This window comes from Felis catus, chromosome B2, assembly GCF_018350175.1.
Source record: "Felis catus isolate Fca126 chromosome B2, F.catus_Fca126_mat1.0, whole genome shotgun sequence".
Taxonomy (NCBI): Eukaryota; Metazoa; Chordata; class Mammalia; order Carnivora; family Felidae; genus Felis; species Felis catus.
Window position 1 is genome coordinate 59,246,954 of NC_058372.1, and position 20,878 is coordinate 59,267,831.

Sequence of the window (20,878 nt, forward strand, 5' to 3'; positions counted from 1 at the left end):
AGGGGCATTCTGATAATAGGAGAAAACATTATTCCCAGGAGGGCAGGGGATATGACAGATTGAGTCACATTTATATCAACTTCAGCTCCTTAAATGAGTTTAACGATGCTGGTTCCAACCTGGCTGTCTGGTCTTGCTTCATGAGGCTACCTCATGGTTTCTCACTCTCATTCCTTCTCTTTAGAAGGAGATCAGTTGGTTGAATCAATTAGCCACACATTCACTTTTCTGTGAATTATTCCCACAGGAAGTCAGGTAGACCTGGATAAATTTCCCAGCCAGTACCTCACCTTATCGTGATGTTTCATGCAATATATGGTATTTCTCTTTCATGTTTTCTAACAACACATACTTATTTAATACTGTCATATTTAGTCTAGTACAAGTTTCTATTTTCTGGGAATGTGCAGAACTTCTACTTCCCCAACTGAGGCTCTTCTCCCTATTCTAGAATCACTCTGTGCTTTCTAGAATTAGGGACTTTTTTTTTTTCAAACTATGGTTCCAAGTTACAAAGATGTATGGAGAGTTACTCTTTTGACCACTGCAGTAGGGTGGACAAAATGACGCAATTCGAAGATGTGCAATAATCTAGTTGGTACTCTAAATATGTCAGCTTCTAAGAAAGAGTTGCCGCATCTCTACTTCTTCTAAGCATGATAAACTGCCAAAATAAAAAAAAAAATGAGAAGGGCAAAATGAGATAAGTGAGAAAAGAGGATGTTGGCAGCAGCCATTGATGAATCATTTGTAAAGGTGATATTAAGAAGTAGAGAACTAATTTTTAAAACTACAGTAAGACTTGTTTGCAAGTGCCTTCTATTATCATAAAATACCATCCTGCTGCATAGCAGAGAGAATTTGATTTTTACTCTCTGAAAATAATCACTTGACATGCAGTATAAGTCTCTGCACTTTAAAAATTGTTTTACCACTTGTCTCCAGGATGGTTATTTTACAATCCAATATAAATGCAACAATCGGAATAAGAATGTGTGGGCCTCTCACAGTTTTAGAAACAAGGACTCATAAGGATATTATTTCACTAATATTAATGCAGTAACTCTTTTAGTATTGAAGGTAACAAGTCTTTAGCAGTAGAAAAATATTAGGCCTTTCATTTTTGTTTACCAAGCAGCATTTCATGAGATTTCCTGCCTGTGCCATTATCCATGGAGGAAACATTACTTTCATAATGGAAATGCTATACAGCAAATCTGCAATCATCACATTGTCTACATAAGTAACACCAATGATTCACACTCCTTCAGTTCCATTGGACCACAGTGGGAATAGGTGTTGTATATATGCCTTACCCAAATAAACTCCTAAGTTACAAATAGTCATCTCCAACCATGATTCATATCACGCCCTCTTCCTCAATCTTCAGGTCACAGATGTTGCTGCTGCCTTTGTCATGATAAATGTGAAAACATAGCAATGACACACATATGAACTCCAGTATTTTGAAAATATGTGAGTTCTGAAATAGCCAGAAAGTGTTAAAAAAACTGAAAAATTAATTTGGAATATTAAACCAGGTACAGATTCAAAGGTAGAGCTGACTTTCCTATTTAAATCCAAATAAGTACTCCTATCCAACTCTGGGTGCCCAATGGGCATCCATCTTTTGTTGGCAATGCCTTAAAATGTGCACTTTTGATATACTGCCAAATCTAAAGAACAAGATATTAAGGTGGATGCACACATCTTTAAAACGCTCCTTACTCAGGCAAACTTCACTCAAATAGTTGTGCCCAGTACGAATATTAGAACAATGTAAGAGGCTGAAATTTAGAGAATTTGATTGCCTAGAGATGAGAAAGAAATGCATGTAGTGGGAGGGTAACCCAATAAACTTTATTTATGAAACTAGTATCCAGGTCATTGGCCTTAAATTGTCAATCTAATGTATTTTTTAATAAAAATGTTGAATTGAATTACATATTTATTTCCTGAGTTTTTTAAAAAATATCTTCTTACATTTTATGCCCAAGTTCTGAATGCCAAAGATGAGTTGTCAGCTATTAGTTATGGACAGTTAAATCAAGATACATGTCTTGCATTTTGCAATTAATTTTAATCACAATGGGAAACCATTTTAAACTCCAATTAACTATTTTTAAGAATTTTATTTTCATGGGGCGCCTGGGTAGCTCAGTAGGTTGAGCGTCCGACTTTGGCTCAGGTCATGATCTCACGATCTGTGAGTTCGAGCCCTGCATCGGGCTCTGTGCTGACAGCTCGGAGCCTGGAGCCTGCTTCGGATTCTGTGTCTCCCTCTCTCTCTGACCCTCCCCCATTCATGCTCTGTCTCTCTCTGTCTCAAAGAAATAAATAAATGTTAAAAAAATTAAAAGAAAAGAAAAGAAAAGAAAAGAAAAGAAAAGAAAAGAAAAGAAAAGAAAAGAAAAGAAAAGAAAAGAATTTTATTTTCAGAGTGCTTGGGTGCCTAAGTTGGTTTAGTGACCAGCTCGTATTTTAAGCTAAGATCATGATCTTATGGTTTGTGAGTTTGAGCCCCAAATTGCGCTCTGCGCTGACAGCATGGAGCCTGCTTGGGATTCTCTATCTCCCTCTTTCTCTCTGTCCCTCCTGATTCTCTCTCTCTCTCTCAAAAAAAAATAAGAATTAAAAAAAATTCTATTTTCAAGGATGTGAGGAGAGATTTATGTTTACACACACACACACACACACACATACACACACACATTCTTCTAGGGTTTTCCCTGAGAAACCAAGGGTAGCTTCATTTCATTTCATTTCAGAGAGATCTCCACAATCATCTGAGGAATGCATGACCTATTGGTGATGTTTCCTTAAACACATGGAAGTCTCTTATGACACCCCAGGGTGCATTATGTTTTGGGGAAGAAAGCAAGTTAATACCTGGTTCTACATAGAAAATACATTAACAAAAGTGCACACAATTCCACTGGGAAGAAAATATTGATAATTTTTGGATACATCCAAGCAAGGTCTATAACAATCAGGGGCAGCTGATAGTGTCTCCAATGTGTCTCTTCAATCAGTTGGTAAACCATTTCAGACAAGATGACTGAGTTTACTCTTTGTTTATAGAATGACTGCCTGAGAGCCTTCATTTCAACCTGTCCTGTTTGTCCCCATTATCAGAAATATGGCCCTCTTCCTCTCTATAGAATGTCAGTGGGATGACAACAGGAATAAGGGTGAGAAATACAATTAGAGGTTTTGACAAGTATTTTGCATGGAATGTACAGGATCTGTGGTCATCTCTTATTGTTTCCAATGACAAAAGGAAATAATTATCAATTCTTATCAGAGTTAATATGTTTGGACACGGCAGACCCAATAGGATCCATCGTTGGTTTGGGAGAACTGCAATAGGATGCTTTCCTTCGTGGGTAAGATTCCAGGGATAATTGTCAAAGACAAAGATCATTAATTGCCCCTCACTCTTCTACATCTCCAGGAGATGTTCCCTTTCCAGGTCACAGAACTGTTGCTCTTCTACTGTCCCCTAATCTATACGTCCCATTCCAATAGCCATAGTTTTCCTTATTTTCAATCAGCACTTACTGGAAACCAGTTCTTCCATCTGAAAACAAGAGTGTACGAGGAAAAGTGGAATTGTTACAAAAGGTACAGATGTGTAGTTGTCTCTTTCTTTGTAGGCCAGTGTAGGGGGTTCTTGGCAATCACTGTACTTGTGTAAGTATTCATTTTCCTTATGATTTATTATTACATCAAGCCATCAAACAGAATTGTTTGCCATCCTTTAGCTGCCTTACCAAGGTGTGTGGACTAGGAGGAGGGGAAGGGGGAGAGTGTTATAAATTATTTGAATGGATTTTGAGGAGGATATTTCAAAACTAAGTTATACCAAAAGCCTGTGGATATTAGGGTGTGGGGAAAGTCTACTGAAAACATTATCAGCCATTGTTGTCTTTTTTGAAAAAAAGGTGCATCATTACCATACGGAAAATTGTCCAGAAAGCTGAAAACATAACACAGTTTAGTTCCAAGGGCCATAATTACATGGCCAAAATCAGCTGATCACACTGGGACAGCACCATAACTTGAAAAAGTGCCAATTTTGTTGTGTTCCTACCAAATAGTTTTGACAGTGGTCGAAGTTCTGGTGTAGTCATTATGTCAAGAGTGAGCAGGAGCCATAATCTGCCCCACATTGTCATGAGAAAAATGGACCAACTTTTGGCAGGAGTCAAATCTGGCACACGGTGCTGGCCTCTGCATCAAAACACTGATTTGTTTACTTTGTGCTCAGTCAAGAATAGTGGTTCAGTTGCCACATCTGGTACAATTATGAATATAGGCAATAGTGTTTATAATCTGGATGTTGAAATATTTTATTCAGACCTTGACTTCATTGGGTCTGTTCAGATAAAAGGCCCTTAGTGTGTACATCTTTTGTGAATAATCTAGAGTCTGATTAGTAGCCATGATTTGTTTCCACCACGTACATTTCCCAAGAGTGGTGTCTTTAATTTTGTAGTTTTGCAACCAGGAGACTAAACAAGAACCACATCTCTTGAGCAATAGCTCAAGAGTCTGTGAAAATATAACAAATTTAATCAAGGGGAGTATTGGCCATGTACATGACAACAGCCTTGGGTTCAACCCACTAAACAGAGAGAGCATGTCATTGGCAGTTCTGCATAGCTGATGCTGAGATAGAACAGCTGCCACAGCCCAGTGGGTACCATCAGGTTTCACCTCAGCCAAAGCATCATTGAACCAGGCCAGGTATTTGGGGGAAGCTCTGTGAATTGTGGACCCCACTGAGCCAGCAGCTTTGCTTCAGTCAATGGAGTAGAAAATGGAGTTTTCCCTAATGAGATAGTTGCCACTTTTTCATATAAAATAAAGAGCTACTGGGGCCAAATCAGCTGTGTTCTTGAATATAACTTTTCCAGTTCACTAGCTAGGTTTCTAGGCCCTATCTTCTTTGTTAATCATTGAATCTGAGTTGATCCACACCCAAAATAGGAATATTTGGTTTGGAAGTCACAAGACCTTCATAGTTCATGTGTTCAGTTTATACAAGAGTTTAATAATAAGCAAATAGCTGCTTTTGAAAATAAATGTGCCTGGTAGTCAGTCCCAGGAGAAAATGAGTACAAATCCTTAAGGAGAAGACCACTTCCCACTGACAGAGGTTCCAGTGTTAAAAATCATCAGTCACAAAGAATCAAACTTCAAAGGGTTATTAGAATAGTGGGACCCAGTGTTCTTAGCACTTCTGCTTTTTTTGTTGTTTGTTTGTCTGTTTTGTTTTTTTCCATCAGGGGAATCCCTGCTGGTACTTATGGGAAGAGAAAGTGGAAGGATTTAACACATCGATTCCAACTACATATTCAGGGCTGAAAACAATGACAACATGGGGCATCTGGATGGCTCAGGGGGTTAAGCATCTGACCCTTGGTTTCGGCTCAGGCCAGGATCTCGCAGTTTGTGCCCTGCCCTGGGCTCTGCGCCAACAGTGTAGAACTTGCTTGGGATTTTGTCTCTCTCTCCCTCTCTCTCTGCCCATAACATACTTTCTCTCTCTCTCTCAAAATATGTAAATAAACTTAAAAAAATAAATGAAAGCAATGATAACAGTTGCACAGCACTGACTATAGAGGTAACAGTTATATTTTCCATGAGCAAGGGTATATAGTTTCTTCTTTTGAGCAGATAGGTTGAAGGGCCAATCATCTCAATAAAATAGGGGATTGATCTGGGTTGGGAATGGTTCATAGGGCACTTCTGCTTCACCCCAGTTCCACAGGTAGGTTCTGGTAGGGGCTGAATGTTTGTGACTCCCTCACATTCATATGTTAAAAACCTAATACCCGTGGTAATGGCATTAAGAGGTGGGGGTCTTTGGGAGGTGATTAGGTCACAAGGGTGGGCCCTCCATGAACATTTTCACCAGAACCTGACCATGCTGGTACTCTTATCTGGGAATGCCAGATTCCAGAACCGTGAAAATAAATTTTTGTTGTTTATAAGCCACCCACTCTTTGGTATTTTGTCATAGTAGCTCAAACGTACTAAAATAGGCTCCTTCCAAACTTGTAATTCTATCCTCCACAAGTTTTGAGCTGGATTTTTAACCTCACTCCAAGCATATTAACAATTTGCTGAATGAGTTGAGGGGAGATGAACCTTGGCTTTGTTGCAGGCCCCTTCATTCTAGCTAGACCTTGTATCCAAAGCACTGTGAGACTATGAGGGAATTCACTCCACTTTTCTGGCCTATTCTCTGACCTTCTCCATTGACCCAGAATGCAGAAAATGCCTCATTGGAAAGTCATCTTGTGACTTGTGACCGGGTTGGGTGCATACTGTAGTGTGGTAGATTGTACTTGCCAAAGATGGTCACAATAATAACTCTCATGCTACATGGTCTTCATGCAATGTGACTTTGATACACTTTCCATTGAGGGGTGGGATCTATGTTCCTTCCTAAATTGGGCAGCATTTTATTTCAACCAATAGGGCATGATGGAAGCAACACACCATGAGCTCATAAAATGTGATTCAGCTTCTGCCTTTTTTGCCAGATTCTTTCACTCTTACAGCCTTCAGCTGTTAACAATTCAACTTCCCTGAGGCCACCAAACTGTGAAGAAGCCCAAACTATTCCATAGGGATTACATGGATAAGCCCTGGGACCACATGGACAGAGAGACAGAGAACAGATAGTCCTCAGTATTCCATCCCTCCACTATTCCAGCTCCAGTCACATCTGAATGCAACCACTGCAGAGGCTCTAGGCCAGAATCACCCAGCTGATATTTCCTGGCATTCTTGTGCCAAAGAAACTATAAGGTAAAATAAATGTTGTTTTAAGTCAAAGTTTAAGCCTAAATTTTGAAGTGATCTGTTCCAGGGAAATGCATAACTGGAATATCTAGTTTCCAGTCTGTGATGCCAACACAGTAAGATGGTCAAAATATCTGCTGTTTCTTTATTCCCCTATAAAATTTGCCTACCAGGGCCAATAGAAACACAACTTGTGCCAAGATCTGGCAAATTCCCAGAGGGAATAAAGTAGCTGGCAATCATTAAATCATTTAAAAAGGCTTTCTTCTCTGGAATTCTAGTGCATCTGGTCTTTGTCATTTGGTCTCTGATATATTTAAAAACACATTTATTTATTCATTTGTTTGTTTGTTTGCAGTTTATTCTTTTATTTTCTAGTTACCACAGAGGGATTCTTGGCCTGCTAAGACACAGTCCGTTCTGTTCCCATTCTGTTTAAAGGCAAATACCCCCTTCACTCACTATACCTATTTCCAACAAAGTTTTATCATTGCATCTGTCACTATTCAGAACACACACACACACACACACACACACACACACACACAAATGCTTCCCTCAGTTTGTTATAATACTTATCTACTAATCACTATAGAATCCAGGACTTTCTGACTCCAAAATAAAGTTGTAAATATGGTATTTCTTAGTTTGAATAATGGATATTTTTTTTCTAAATTTCACCATTTCCGAGTATTATAGAACTAGGTGGTAAAAGCAGTCACACCCAAAGCAAAACAGATGCCTTCTGAAAAAGCTGCCCTACTTCTCAATGGTCCAGATTGGAACACAGAACCACATACAGACCAACCACCACAGTACATCTAGGATGTAGTAATTAATATAAGCCAGGTAAGGTCCACTCCTGTGTTGGTGGGTAGGATGATCACTAAGAATTTTGAGGTTCTGTTAGGAATGGGGAGGGGATATACTAGTTAGTATTCTTAATACCAAACAATATAAAATGATTGCTGTAATTCCTGCTAAAAAATATTGAAGAGCTATCAGAGGGCCCAGTGTATATACTATCTAGCTAACCATCTGTAGAAATGGAATGGGGTATAAATTTAAAACATACCATAAATCGAATCTCTTTAGGATGACTCTACCCACTAGAAATTTCCTGCCATGCCACATGATCTAGACATTACAGAACACTCACCATTGCATTGCTTACCTATGGCTTCCTAGGTTCCTATTCATTCCAAAATGCTGATTCTGAGAAGAGGCATATTGTCCTCGTTTAGAATTCCATATTTGAAAGCCAGGCCCCATATCCAACTTTTCCTGGATTTACCTGAAATATTCAGGTGGTGCATGGCAAAAGAACAACAGAAACAGAAGAAAAAAGAAAAAAAAAACCCAAACATACATGTTATTTCTTCCACTTTTCTGTGCAATGCTAGTCATACGTTTTCACTTACCAACATAGATAAAGTACAGTTCAGGGTTTCTCAAGTATATCATTGCATTAGAAGTCAAATTCAATTGTGTTCCAGACCTTCATGATCATGGCTAAATTGTATCCACTACTTCTGTAATAAATTACCACAAATTTAGCGGTTTAAAAAAACCTAAATGTATAATCTTCCAGTTCTGTATGTCACATGTATGCCACGGGTCTCACCGAGCATAAGTCAAGGTGTTGGCACTGATACATTCCTTGCTGGAGGCTCTAGTCACAGCCAGTAGCTGTGACTTTTTTTCTGTGGTGTCACATTTCTGTCTGGCTGACTACACCAGGAGTTTCTCCCATTTTGATTATACTGAGCCCATTTTAACAATCCAAGACAATCTCCCCAAATCAAGGACCTTAACCCTTAATTACACCTCCAAAATCCCTCTTGCCATGTAAGGTAACATATTCACAGGATCTGTGCACAGTGGTGGTATTATTCTTTTTTTTTTTTTTTTTTTTTTTTTTTTTTTTTTTTTTTAGTGGAGTACCTGGTTTATTCTGACGCAGGTGAATCCCAGCACAGCGGTAGATTGTGAAACGAAGGTGTGGATTTCTGGCTGGGTGTCTGGGTCTGGGCTAGCATTTCACCGTGTAAGGCGGGAAGTCCTCGACCTGTGTGGAAGCTGCTGTGCTGCTTCCAGCACCTTGAAGCCCAATACCTGGTGCCGGGCTTGCGCCGCCTGCTCCTACCACTTGTGCGTCTCTTCGCCTCTTATTACTTGTGCGTCGCCACGCAATACAAGGTGAGTATCAGGGTCATCTGGAGGTCATAGTCCCACTGCTACTTGCGTGTTCAGTAGCCCGCTCCGCACGGCCCCCTCTCGCCCTCTTCCTGGCGCCGGTCTTGGCCGCTGGTGACTTAGTACGGAGTACCAGGGGAAAAAGTCAATCTCCAGGTAGGCGCTGCCCCAAATGTGCAGATAGGCCAGGTGGAGGTAGACCGAGGGCAGGGTTAGAGGGAGGGAGCCGGCTGCTGGCCTACTCAGATGGTCTTCGAGTTGCCGTCTGGGGATTGAAGACTCTGTACAGGGGCACCCTTGTCTCTGGCCTCGCTCCGGGCACTGAGTTGCGGACTGACCTGGCCCTCAATAGCTAGCTTCCTTGGTATTGGGAGCGGTCCCCAGAGTGGATTTGCGGGCGGCAGTACCGGCGTTGGGGCGAACCCCGGACTTCCGCGAACTGCCAGGGCCCTTCGACAGCCCGGCCTGCTGGGGGCTGGGCGCCGGGGGCAGCAAATCGGGGTCCACCATGCACGCGCTGGGCGGAGTGGACAACAGTGGGAGAAACCTGAGGGGGTCTGGCAGCGAGTCTCGGCAAGGAACCCCGAAGTTCTTCGTCTAAGTTCGTGGTGCTAGGGGACCCCCGGAGCACTCCCCTGCTCCCGTCGGAGCTGCCAGGGTTTAGGGGAGTCAGTACAGCCGTGCGGTGATCAAACTTTTCTGACCACTCCCGGTAAGCCCTCGTGTTTCGAGGAGGCGGAGCACCCCGCCCCCGGCGCGCTGCGCGAGCCTCAGCCTTGCCCCTTAGCGGCGGGATGGTGCAGTGCTCTGCCGCGCAGCGCAGGCGCGAAAGAGGCAGAGAGGGACTACGCCTCTGCGGGGCGCCGAGAGCCAACCCCTGCAGGCAGCCATGGGAGTGACGTCGGGCCTGGCCTCCTGGCCCCACTGTGGGCTCAGCGACAGCCGCCTACAGTCTTTGGCCTGTGGGCTGGTCGGGAGAGGGCGTGAGAGGGCTCCAGAGCGAGAGCCGCTGGTGGCCTACAGCACCTCCAGCGTTTTCTCTTCCGGACTATTGCTGTCTGCCCCGCAGGCCTCATGCCCAGCTCCAGTGTTCTCTCCAGGCTGGGCGGGCCACTATCTAGAGGGCTGGGGAGCCGCCGAGCTGTTCTCTCCACACCAGAAGCAGGAACCTGGTGGGAGCTACTGGGTGCTTCCTTGTGGTTGGGACGCCTGGGTGGGGTGTGCTGGGCGCTCTGCTGGGCTTGAGGGCTGCCTGGGGACTCGCCTTCTTGACATCGACCACAGCAGAGGCTGTGCTGTGTACCTTCTGGGGATGAGTCTGAGAGGGTCTCAGGTTTACCTCCGAGGGGAATGGCTGCTTTTTTCGGCCCTGTGTGGGGCCTTGGCTGCATTGCGTCATTCAGGGCCCCAATGGAGTGCCCCTGGGCAGGCCTGGAGGCTGCTGTCGTTGGGCCCTTCCTTCTTCGAGCTGCCCAGGGAGACCATGCTTTCCTTACTCTCAGCTTGCTGAGGTCCTTGCTATGTCCTAGGGGTCACCACATGTTCTGCAAGAATCCTGAGTTCCGCAGGGGGCCAGACCTTCCACGAGAAGGGTGGGTGTAGTGCAACCAGGGGACAGCACCTTTGTTGATGGAGCCATGGGGTGTCACACCAGCCAGGCATGCAAGGAGCCAGCATGTGGTCGATGCAGGCCAAGGTGGGGGCAGCTGGCCCATCCATGACTATCTTCTCGAAGAATTTGGTAGGCTTGGATGGTGGCAGCCAGGGGCTGGTCAGGGGCATGATGATCAGCCAGTCCAGGAGGCCTGCGGCCAGCTTTGCCTAGTACTCGTAGCACACCAGCTGTGAGGCATGCAGGCATTGAGACCCAGGACACCCATGTTGGGTGAGATGAGTATGTAAAGCCTCACCATTGGCCACTTTATCCTGCTAGCCCAGCTTTCTTAATAGATTGTTGAGGCCAGGGAGGCTGTCATTGCTCAGGTGGGTCACCAGCACAGCTCCTACCCAGCCCGGGTGCCTCATCAGCTTCCAGAAGCTCAATGGGGTTAATGCTGCCTTTGACCAACTGTGAAGCCATTGACAGTGAAGAAGGTGGTATCACCAAGGACTCGGGGAAGATGTAGCAGCAGCAGGGCCTGTTGAGCCTGGGAAAGCCCACTGAGGCTGCTGGCACCAGCAGCTGGGCCACTCACTCTAAGAGATCTCCCAGGCCCTTGGAGGCCAGCAGCTGCACGCTTCCTGCCCACAGTGTAGGGTATGGGTCCGTTGTGTATTTGGGTGGTTAGCTACGGCTTTTTGCACGAGGGGTAGCAAGGAGTGTGTGTGTGTGTGTGTATGTATGTGGGGGGGGGGGCACTCTCTTATTCTCATAGAAGAGGTTTTAGCACAAGTTTTCTTCTCACTTCCACCCCACCTCATCATCTCCAGATCCCCTTCTTTCCTCACATGTTGTCATGATAGAGTCTGCCCATTACTTGATCATGCTTTTTTGAGATCACTGTTGGGGCCACTTATGGGGTCAAGCTGGGCTCCACTGAGAAGGAGTGCTATTAGTGCTATTATGTGCTGATAGTGCTATTATGGAAAATTGTGGATCTGGCCAAGAACGAGTACACAAAATAACTATCACAAAATACTAGTTAGACTGGATTCGTTGGAACTGATGGAAAAGAAACTAAGATCCATATGAAAAGCCTATCCTCTCGGGGCGCCTGGGTGGCTCAGTCGGTTAAGCATCCGACTTCAGCTCAGGTCACGATCTCGCGGTCCGTGAGTTCGAGCCCCGCGTTGGGCTCTGGGCTGATGGCTCAGAGCCTGGAGCCTGCTTCCGATTCTGTGTCTCCCTCTCTCTCTGCCCCTCTCCCGTTCATGCTCTGTCTCTCTCTGTCTCAAAAATAAATAAACGTTAAAAAAAAAAAAAAAAAAAAAAAAGAAAAGCCTATCCTCTCAGGAGTAGGTGGACCCAGCTCTGAGACAATTTAACCAGTCAGTGAACAATGAACTCAACACTGGGGTGGGGACCTCCTTCTGTCTCTGTACTGATAGACAACCTCATATCAGGCAAATCTGAAGGCTTCCAAGAAGAATGTATTATTGCCTGAATCATTTTTTTCTATTTTTTTTAATTTTATTTAAATCCAAGTTAGTTAACATATAGTATAATAATGATTTCAGGAGTAGAATTTAGTGATTCGTTACTTACATATAACACCCAGTGCTCGTCCCAACAAGTGCCCTCCTTAATGCCCATTGCCTATTTAGCTCATCCCCCCATTCAACACTGCTCCAGCAACCCTTAGTTTGTTCTCTGTATTTAAGAGTCTCTTATGGTTTGCCTCCCTCTCTGCTTTTAACTTACTTTTTCTTCCCATCCCCTATATTCATGTTTTGTTTCTTAAATTCCACATACGAGAGAATGTATTGTTGCCTGAGTATTTTTTTTTTTAATCTTTGAGGAGAATTCAAGAAATGTTACCCTGATTCATCTGATATTGATAAACTGGATATTGCAGCAATGATACTGTGTTTAAATTTTGAGAATAGGTCAGTCTCCCAGTATGGAACCTCTCAAGTTAGATGTGGGGAATATAATTTTAGCAATGATTTCAGAACCCTATCATCACAGATTTTCAAATCCAGAGATAGTAAGTTCCAAATTTGGAAGTGGCACTTGCAGCAAGATGGAACTTATTGATGATAATACTGTAGTCAGGACTCAAGGTTTACTATGGCAGTGTTTAGATCAAGACATTGCAGGATTCTTTAAATGACTCAATATTGCTGTGGGAGATACAGCAACTTTGTCTGAATGTCCAGGGTGGAAAGAATAGAGAAGTACCGGTTAGGTTTGTACATGAGGAATATAGAGGCCTAGTACTACAGAAGCACAAACATCACAGGGAGACCCAGTACACTGAGGTTTACAAAGCAACAGGTGATGATTTTCTTAAATTTGCTGGTGGTACATCCAAAGAAGTAGCCCAGTTTCTCTCCTAGGAGAAAGAAGTGATCGACTGTATGTGAGTGCTCACATCTGATGCAGTGGTGACCTTTTCTGGACAGCATTGCCTCACCAATGGGGGGAAGGAAGCCATCTTCTTTGTTAACTCCTGGATCAGTAGGCCAACAGGAAATGCTTTTGTCCTCTTTGCTCATGAGGAATATATACAGAACATGACGAAGGAGCATAAGGACTTGTTAGGAAAGGATACATTGAACCCTTTAAGAGAATAGGAGCTGAAATTCAGCAGATGATGAATCATTTCTCAGCCCCTCTCATTCCTCTTCCCACCATTATTCCAGTACTACCTAGGCAGTTTGTACACCTACAAATGTTGAAGAGCATATACACCTTTGAGATCTTTCTTGATCTTTCTTGAGGACCTCCTGTAATTTCTTGGGGAGTTTTGTCCAAATATTCAAACTCACAGGGTTCACATGGTATTGAATCATCAGGGCTACCCATGGGTAAAGGTGTCTTTATCCAGATGAAGTCTATAGACAAAGCATTTATGGCTACACAGAAGTATCCTAAAAAACTGTGAAGGACAACATGCTAAAGTCTTTTAGTATTCAGCTGAGGAGATGAACTTTGTATTCATGGGACAGGGCCCATTTTGTTTTTTACATTTACTAGTTTATTATATAATAAAGTATATTATATAGGATACAGACGAATAGCCAGATGAAGCAGTACATAGAGTGATGTCCCAAAGTGTCCTAAGCACAGGAGCTTCTGTCCCCATGGAGTTGGGGTGTGCCACCCTCCTGGCATGTGAATATGTTCACCAACCCAGAAGCTCTCTGAACCTCATACTAATTGAGATTTTTTAATGGAGGCTCCATTATAATTAATTATTATTGTTAATAAATTCCATTTGTAGTCCCTTTCCTCTCTTGGTGGAATGAAAGTTAGGGCTAAAAGACTTAAGATTCTAGTCATGGCTTGGACTTTCTGATGGCTAGCCACCATCCAATAACGTACCAAGAGTCATTTTGTTAGAACAAAAGACACTCCAGCATATTCTAGGGGATTTAGGAGTTTAGTGTCAGATGCTCCTATTATGTAGGAAATTGCAGTTCTTAGAAGCTCTGTCACCAACTGGAATCAAAAATGAAATGTTAAGGAAAAAAAATTCTCCTAGCACCTCTATTATAAAGGGTTTGGGGAGCTCTGCATCAGGAACCAGGAAAAGACACACGCACACACAGAAACATACATCATTTCACACCAGGTAATCTGAGTCTGTTCCCCACCCCCCACCCCCACCTCATCTCTACTCCCTCTCCAACTATATCATTGATCTGGTTGAGCCAAAATCCTAGACTGTTGAGAGTTTCTTAGACAAAGCCACAGCTCTGGTACCAAGAGCCAGTGATATGATGTTTGTATTAGTTTTTAACTGTTGCCTAATGAATTGAAGCCAACTTAGTGACTTAAAGAAAAGCCATTTATTCACTGTTCTGTAGGTCAGAAGTCAGTCAGGCTTGACTGTGTAGCATCTCACAGGGTCAAAATGAGTGAGCCAGGCTAGGCTCTTATCTAAAGGTCATCGTCTTTTTGTGCCAGCCAAATAGCCAGAGGTGAGACCAATGAGCCCTGGACTGAGACTGCCTTACAGTGACGGTTCCCTACCCTCTTTGGGAGAGATAAATGCTGACTCTACTCTGAAAGCTCCCAACTGCAAAGTTTACTTCTTTAGCTGTTGTGGTTAAAAGGTGCTTGAGGATCCCTCCTGCACTGGTGCTTTTGCTTTCTGCATTCCACCTCCCACTCCAGTGCTCTGCTAGGTGAGGGCCTGTGGCTGCAGAGCTTTTTAATCTAACTTAGCACAGAAGCTAGATGCTTGGTCCCAAAGAGAACAAGTAAACCAAGAATATGTAGAAGGTGCCATTTCTGTTCTTAATCTTAGAAAACACATCACTCTGGATCCTAGTAGGAATCAGCATGGTCTGGCCAGAAAATCACATTATGATTTCAGGTATGGAAGATGGCATGGTGACCCCAAGTGCCTGTGAAAAGCCTTAGGAGTCTTTGGGCTTAATAGCTCTGGTGCCAACAAGTACAGAGAGTATGACATTCACATAGAAGATCTGCCAACTCCAGAAAGCATCCATGCCCAAGGAGAAAGTCAGAGTACCACAACCCCAAATGTGGCAGCTAGTCACTCCATGGAGAAAGTGGATGGAGAGATATGGACAACAGTGAGAAAGATGGCTTGGTGACAGTGACCTTGGTTGGAATCATAGTTGAGGGTCTTATTAGCCAGTGCATTCATTAGTGGGATCATTATCGAAGTTGGGTGAAAAATGTCAGAAGGATATCCTGAAGAGCTAAAGAATTGTGATATTCTGCCAACATGTTTTAAAAAAGAGATTTTCGGGGCGCCTGGGTGGCGCAGTCGGTTAAGCGTCCGACTTCAGCCAGGTCACGATCTCGCGGTCCATGAGTTCGAGCCCCGCGTCGGGCTCTGGGCTGATGGCTCGGAGCCTGGAGCCTGTTTCCGATTCTGTGTCTCCCTCTCTCTCTGCCCCTCCCCCGTTCGTGCTCTGTCTCCCTCTGTCCCAAAAATAAATAAACGTTGAAAAAAAAAAAAGATTTTCCAGGGTCACCTGGGTAGCTCAGTTAGTTGTTTCTGACTTGGACTCAGGTCACAGTCTCACAGTTCATGAGTTCAAACCCTACATTGGGCTCTGTGCTGGCAGCTCAAAACCTGGAGCCTACTTCAGATTCTGTGTCTCCCTCTCTCTCTGCCCCTTCACCAGTCACACTCTGTCTCTAAATAAATAAACGAACAAACAAACATTAAAAGAGAGTGAGAGAGAGAATGAGTTTCCAGTTTTTTCCATCCCTGAGCATGTGGCAAAAGATGACCCATGGACATGCTTGGCCACTTCACTCAAAGTCCATGATAATCCCTCCACTTGCCAATAGTAACCAAAGGAAAACTAATTCCATAAAACTTGCTTCTCTAAACATTTGTCTTCTGACTGTTTTTAAATACGTATTTTGTCAAATATGATTTAGAAGACAAAATGCATAGAAATATGGAGCAAAACCAAGCTGATTTGTAACAAGTGTAGACAATATAATTCAATCAATATTAGAAACTATGATGATGTCCTTGTTCTAACCATTCTGTTCTTTTTAAAATGCAAAGAATATATTTATACCAATGGAGTCCTTGGGGCTAGTGCTATGCCAGTAAGTAGAACAAACATTTGGCAATCTCTGATCTCTCTCTCTCTCTCTCTCTCTCTCTCTCTCTCTCTCTCTCTCTTTTAGAGAGAGAGAGAGAGAGAGAGAGAGAGAGAGAGAGAGCGCTCAAGTCAGGAAGAGGGGCAGAAGGGGAGAGAGAGACTCTTAAGCAGACTTCATGCTCAGCATACAGCCTGACATGGGGCTGGACCCCCATGACCCTGGGATCATGACCTTAGCTGAAATAAAGAGTCTGTATTCAACCATGCAGGCGCCCCTCTTCTACTTTTAAAACTTGATTTGGGGTGAATGTTCAAGTAAAGAAAAAAACTAGAATTATATGTAATGAACAACTGTCTACCACTCATTTAGATAAATCATAAAGGTATCTATTTTAGATCATAAATGGGAAGTTTATACTTTGGAGAAGACATATGTTTCTCACAACGAGGACGTCAGGCAGCCTGCAGGTTTGCTTTACTGCCTTCTCCAGTAATGACTGATGACTGAAAGTTTGCCCCTACCTGCCACCTGCACTTCTTTTCAATGAAGGGAAGGCAGAGCTAATGAGGCAGACTTCTTTCTTTTCTGTGGAATAAGTCCTTCAGATTGGCTACTTTGTTCTGGAATATGGAGATCTCTGTTCTGTATTCTGATGAAGCTGGACACCCAATGTTGATAGGGGCTTAGAAAGTGTTCTAGAAAGTAAGAACCATGATGGTTCCCAAACAGAAAGAAACTCTGTGAGTGCCTTTAGCATGAGAAATAGAACCTTTCAGTTTCCTAACATTTACTTCTGCTCCAGAGGACACACGTGGGAAGCAAAAATAATCTTGCAAAACTCTAATTTTAAAGATGCAGCTGGATTTAAAGGCTTGACTTAAAAATAAAAAATATTCCCAGTCTTCATGATATTCCACATATTTCTGTAGGGTCATAATTGAAAGATCAAAATAAAGGCTCCAAAGCTGCCATTCTGTATTGGCACTATCCAGCTTAGTTTATTTCTTCCTATTGATCTGTTGAATTCTCTTCTGTAAAAAAAAAAAAAAAAAAAAAAAAAAAAAAAAAAGTTTTGTCCTGAGATGTTTTGTTGTGATTATGGTGGTACAATTCTGACATCCTCTAAACTTGTACAAGTTTATAAAATAGGAAAAAGTAAACTCTCAGTCAGAAAGCACTGCCTGTACCTCCCATTTTTGGCAGTAATATGTGGATGTTATTTTAAACAGTGTGCCTTTGTGTTTTCAAATCCAGTTGATCTTACACTGGACCCATTACCTGCTAGGACAGGATCATGAATTTCTTGGTCATATCTGTTTTGGTACTTAATGCAGTGTAGACATGTTCTAAAACTATCTATCTATTTATACACACACACGCACACACACACACAAACACACACACATTCACGTATATATGTATATACATACATGTTTTGCTTGAACCAAGAAAATTGCTAACCACAATTAATTATTAATGATTTAAAAGTCAAACTGAATATCATAAATAGATTAGTCTAGAATAGTCTTTAACTGGTAAAACTATATAGGTTCTTATTATCTTTTTTAAAATTTCTTTAATCTAGGAATAATAAATGTTTTGTAACCATACTAAAAATTATTGTACCCAAAACAGTGTTAATGTTATCATAGGGGAAGGAGGGAAAAATATGATAAAAGAGAGGGAGGCAAACCATAAGAGACTCGTAAATACAGGGAACAAACTGAGGGTTGCTGGAGTAGTGTTGGGTGGGGAGATGGGCTAAATAGGTGATGAGTATTAAGGAGGGCACTTGTTGGGATGAGCACTGGGAGTTATATGTAAGTGATGAATCACTAACTTCTATTCCTGAAATCATCATTACACTATATGTTAACTAGCTTGGATTTAAATAAAATTAAATTAACAAAACAAAACAACAACAACAAAAAAACATAACCCAGGTTACTCACTGTCAGAGAATGAAATTGAAAATAAGCAAAGGAGGAAAAATGAAAGGAACCCTGTGGTCTTGAATCAAGGTAGGAGGGATAAATGCGTACTTGTAGATTAAAACAAACAAAACAAAACAAAACAAAAAACAACAACAACAAAAGGGACACTTGACACCTGGGTGGCTCAGTCGGTTGAGCCTCTGAGTCTTGATTTCGGCTTAGGTCATGATCCCAGGGCCATGGGATCAAGCCCTGCATCAGGCTCCATGATGCTAAGCCTGGAGACTGCTTAAGATTCCGCCCCCCCCCCCGCCCCTCTCCCCATTCATGCTCTGTCTCTAAAGTAAATTAAAAAAAAAACAAAAACAAAAAACAGGGGTGTCTTGGCTCAGTCAGTTAAATGTCCCATTCTTGATTTTGGCTCAGTTCATGATCTCATGGTTCATGATATCATGTGCAGAGTCCGGCTCTGTGCTAACAGCAGGGAACCTACTTAGGATTCCCTTTCTTTCTCTCTGCCCCTTCCCTGCTTGCACTCTCTCTTTCTCTCTCAAAATAAATAAGCATTAGAAACAAACAAAAAATAATGCATATAGATAGGGAAGGAGGGAGGGAATTATACATGCAAATAAAATATAGATGAATGTGTGTACATGGGTTAGTATACATGTATATATTTGTATGTATATACCTCTGTCTACTAAGTAGGAAGACTAGAAGAAGTGGCATTCAGGTAGAAAGGAGCATACTTGATGCCCAATCTTGGTTTCTGACTACCATGCTTCAATAAAAGTTCCTAGCACTCCTTGGAGAACTCTTTGATTCCAGCCCAGCCCTGGTATTGGAAAAAATTCAAGATAAATGTGACAAAATAAATCTTTCCTGGATTTCTTGGTGTTATCATAGAAATCTTGGCTTCCTGAGAAGGCTTCCTGAGAAGGCCTTGGAAAATATACCATAGAGACTGAATGTTTGCTTTCATGTCCCTTAAAATAGTTCATATTTCATATGCAACAAGGAATAGATAAGCAACCATTTGTTTTGGGGGGTTTGTTTGTTTTGTTTTAACGATGGAACTAATTGATTCCACTTAATAACCTCTCTTATCTCCCAAAGACCCAGAAACTTGCATTCTGTGACAGACATTTGGGTTAGAGTATTATCTTCCTAGGTATTTACATTTCAAAAGGGATGGAATCCTTTACAGTGGTGGCATCTTTAGACTGTGAAAAGGCTTATCTTTCCCTTGGAGAGATAAATGTATATGCCAAAGTATTAACCTAAGGATCCTTTCCTACCTGTTCTTTTTTTTTTTTTTTTAAGGGAATCCTGATTTCTTTCCTTTCTTTTTTTTCTTTTTTTTAATGTTTATTTTTGAGAGAGAGAGAGAGAGAGAGAGAGAGAGAGAGAGAGAAAGGGACAGAATCCCAAACAGGCTACATGCTGTCAGCACAGAGCCTGAAGTGGGGCTTGAGTCCACAAATTGTGAGATCATGTTCTGAGGGGAAATCAAGAGGCAGATGCTTAACTGACTGAGCCACCCAGGTGCCCCTTTCCAACCTGTTTCTAAGGCAACCTAGAAAAGAAGAAGTAGAAGTGAAAAAGAGCAATGAATGGTCTCTTTCCCCTTTTTAAATGGAAGAACTTCCTCTTTATCCCTTGCTTACAAAGTGAGACTGCTACTTGCATAGGATGGTTTTCTACCTGGCTCTTTTTGGGTTGCTTTTGAAGAGACTCCTGCTGTAATATTATTCTGGCTGTTGATTGTGCTGTAAGGGGAATCATGTTCTTTTTCTTTTTTTTTTTTTTTTTTCTTTTCTTTTCTTGGTCTGTTATTGGTACCTCTTGATATTAAGAAAAGCATATACATCTCAACAATTACATATGTTTGTACATATATATCAGACCCTTTAACATAGGAATCTGGAACATCTGTGGTACCAGAAAGTGAGAAGTTTCTTGAAAAAAAAAAAAAAAGATGGGCAGGTTAAAGAACACAGGAACTAAATTCGAAGAGCTTCCAAAGGTCAAAGCTATACTCTTTGGAAGAGGAAGAGAAGGGATGATGATGATGATGGTGTTATTAATTCGTTATAACTTTATCCAAGTGATCAAGATTAAGATCTCCAGCAATAAGAGTCATGATCCAATATAGCGGCATAGAAAAATCCTGAACACACCTCTTCCCACAACACACCAAATCTGCAGCTACATGTGGAACAATTCCTTCTGCAAAAGACATGAAAACTAGGTGAAACCTTCCTTATAACAAATGATAAAAAGACCACATCAAGTTGGGTAGGACAGACAAGAATGTGATTTTACCAAAAACCCCATCCCTGGCAGGGTAACCCATAGTCAGGAAAGATCTCACAAATCAGAAGCTTCTCCCTGGGGAATGAGAGGTTTGTGCCCCACATCAAGCACCCCAACCCTTGAGACTTAACACCAGAGACAAACCCCAAAACATCTGGCTTCGACAACCGGTGGGGTTTATGTCTAGGAGACCCAAAAAGATGTGGAGTACTGAGATACTGCTCTTTAAAGGCTTGCACACAGACTCACCCCAGGGGGCTCAACCCAAAAGCAGCAGTTTGAAAAGCTCCTAGACTATATGTGAAGAGGATAGTTTTGCTAATTTATAGCATCTGCCAGAAGGGCAGTTGTTTGTTGAGACTCTCTTCAGGAACAAAGGTACTGATGGGCACCATTTTTCATTTTCCTTCTA

At 42.3% G+C, this 20,878-nt stretch overlaps 1 protein-coding gene and 1 pseudogene across 3 annotated transcripts in view; one reads left to right on the plus strand and one right to left on the minus strand.

Annotated features, from left to right (window-relative positions):
• LOC101082908 (protein eyes shut homolog) overlaps nt 1-9,050 on the minus strand; it is a 906,892-nt gene extending 897,842 nt beyond the window's left edge. For all 3 annotated transcript variants that reach the window (XM_045057713.1, XM_045057712.1, XM_045057714.1), the window contains exons 1-2: nt 8,761-9,050; nt 7,991-8,110 (exon numbers count right to left, since the gene is read on the minus strand). The gene's annotated coding sequence lies outside the window, so the exon portion shown is untranslated. The remainder of the gene's footprint in view (nt 1-7,990; nt 8,111-8,760) is intronic.
• A 2,004-nt stretch (nt 9,051-11,054) lies between these two features.
• Nucleotides 11,055-20,878, plus strand: part of LOC101083935 — a 108,092-nt pseudogene continuing 98,268 nt past the window's right edge.